Consider the following 3,047-nt stretch of genomic DNA (forward strand, 5'->3'; position numbering starts at 1 on the left):
CCATATATGAAAATACGTTGCGTCTTCGCCACCACATCTCCAACATTTAGGTTGGTAGTTCGGATACATACTTGCAAGCTTTTTAGGATCTAAATGCCACCTATAATACATTTTGTAAAAGTTCTCTCTTAAATTTTGAGCTTGTGTAAATTTTACGTTCCTCACCCAGATCTTTTCCCAAGTGTCCATTGTGATAACTTCTTGAATATTCTGAGCCCACTTTATCATACAATCTTTAACAAGTTCTGTTTCTGAGTCAATTTCTATCAATGCAAGATATATCCGTTTGATATGTGCTGGACCCTGATTTCTAATTTGCTTTACCAAATTTTCATCAGTCATTGAGAAACCAATTTTCTGGTCTTCTTTCCACCTGGCCCGTAACTCAGTATATTGAAACCAAGTTTGAACAATCTTCTCATCTCGTAAAAGATTGTACGGCTTCAAACACCATACGTTCCTCTCCAAACTTAAGATCTCCTTGTATGTAGTCACATCATGTTTGAAGCCAACATTTATGTTTTCTATTGCATGTTTCGGAATTGCCCATAAAGGTATCTTGTAGTTTAGCTTATATCTATACTTTTTCCAAACTCTCAGCAATGCCTGTCTTAAAATATGCACTTTAAACACATTATCTACCTTCTTATCATACAATAAATATGCATGCCAGCCAAATAACAAGTCGTGGCCCTCAAGATTTAATAATCTCCCTTGTGTTAAATTAATCCAATCACTTATCGCTGACAACGCAGCAGCTTCATAATATAATTTAAAGTTGGGCATTTTAAGACCACCTCTTTCGCGCGTATCCTGTATAATCTTAAGTTTAACTCGTGGCCTTTTCCCTGCCCATACAAATTTATTGATACCCCGTTGCCATTCCTCCAAATTTAAATCTTTTTTAAGAATAGGTATCATTTGAAATAAAAATAGAAATTTAGGCAAAACATTCATTTTCACTGCTGCAATTCTTCCCAATAAAGACAATTGCAATTTTCCCCAACTCTCCAATTCTTTTTGAATTTTTCCCCATAGCTTTTCATAATTATTTTTATATAGCTTTGCATTTGAGGGTGACAAATACACCCCCAAATATTTAACCCTTTTAACAATCTCAAATCCAGTTAACCCTTCTAAAAGGGCCTTTTGCGATACTGTCATATTAATTATATTATATTATATTATTATATTATATTATATTATATTATATTATATTATATTATATTATATTATATTATATTATATTATATTATATTATATTATATTATATTATATTATATTATATTATATTATATTATTATATTATTATATTATATTATATTATATATTATATTATATTATTATATTATATTATAATTATATTATTATATTATATTATATTATATTATATTATATTATATTATATTATATTATATTATATTATATTATATTATATTATATTATATTATATTATATTATATTATATTATATTATATTATATTATATTATTATATTATTATATTATATTATTATATTATATTATATTAGCAAGGGGCTGGACTAGAAGACCTCCAAGGTCCCTTCCAGTTCTATTCTATTCTATTCTATTCTATTCTATTCTATTCTATTCTATTCTATTCTGTTCTGTTCTGTTCTGTTCTGTTCTGTTCTGTTCTGTTCTGTTCTGTTCTATTTCTAATTCGTTCTGTTCTATTCCCAATAGATTCTATTCTATTCTATTCTATTCTATTCTATTCTATTCTATTCTATTCTATTCTATTCTATTCTATTCTATTCTATTCTATTCTATTCTATTCTATTCTATTCTATTCTATTCTATTCTAGTCTAGTCTAGTCTATTCTAGTCTAGTCTATTCTATTCTATTCTATTCCTTATTTCTATTCTATTCTATTCTATTCTATTCTATTCTATTCTATTCTATTCTATTCTATTCTAGTCTAGTCTAGTCTAGTCTAGTCTAGTCTAGTCTAGTCTAGTCTAGTCTATTCTATTCCTTAATTCTATTCTATTCTATTCTATTCTATTCTATTCTATTCTATTCTATTCTATTCTATTCTATTCTATTCTATTCTATTCTATTCTATTCTATTCTATTCTATTCTATTCTATTCTATTCTATTCTATTCTATTCTATTCTATTCTATTCTATATAATTATTATATTCAGTCCATCTTGAATACATAGCATAATAGAGGGTCTTAAGAGTTAACAGTTTTCCCCCCCATTTTTCTGCAAAAAATAAAATAAAATCCATAAGAAGTTCTCCTGCCTCTTGTCTGACCCTCGCCATATCTCCTTCTCTTCCTTCTCCTGTCCCTCAAAGAAGTTCTCAAGAACTTCAGAGGCTGGAAGATGTCAGACTGGGGAAGATTAATATGAAACATCGAGACAACTGAACCTCAGAAAGACTTTTTTTTAATAACTTCATCGCTCTTTTTTTTTTAACCAGGTCAACCAATTCCCAGATTTGTGGCTCGCCATTGCTTGTGTTTCCTGTTGAAGGCCTTTGGGCCAATCTGCTAGAAGAGGACGAATCCACAACTGGGCAGGGAGCCATCCCATAATAATCCAAAGGGATGCATCCCTTTCCATCCGTATCTTCTGCTACTTTCAAATTTTTAGTGTGTGATGGAACTGTGGCCTGTCTAGGACGTCTTCCTCACCACTGTGATCAACGGCGAGATGCATGCTGGGATTTTGGCCAACTAGGTCTTCAACATTTGAACACTTTAAATCAGGGCCAAGGACCTGGTGGCACTTTGGCCAAGCCAGGAATGGCAGTTGCTCTTGACTTCTGTCGGGAACTTGAGTAGCTTTTGACAAGGATCGACACCCGGATTCCATAATATTAATTATTTCTTTAGCAAAGAGGACGGGATGTGGAGAGGAATGGCTAACGAATGGAAGACCATGATTTCAGAGAAATCGCGGAGAGATAATCCAGCTGGAACTGGCATTTGGGTGGCTTTGTGGACACCACACCACAGCACACCAAGAGTCCTTCAAGCAGAGTGTGTTGATAGCCTTCTGATTTTCTAGAAGA

General features: G+C 31.8%; 1 protein-coding gene across 1 annotated transcript in view; it reads left to right on the forward strand.

Moving 5' to 3' along the window:
* LOC308677864 (retinal guanylyl cyclase 1-like) overlaps positions 1–2,806 on the forward strand; it is a gene marked incomplete at its 5' end in the record, with an annotated part of 44,785 nt that extends 41,979 nt beyond the window's left edge. The window contains one exon of the mRNA XM_081344564.1: positions 2,454–2,806. The remainder of the gene's footprint in view (positions 1–2,453) is intronic.
* Positions 2,807–3,047: the final 241 nt, after the last annotated feature.

Source organism: Vipera berus, assembly GCF_964194415.1.
Source record: "Vipera berus genome assembly, chromosome: Z".
NCBI lineage: Eukaryota > Metazoa > Chordata > Lepidosauria > Squamata > Viperidae > Vipera > Vipera berus.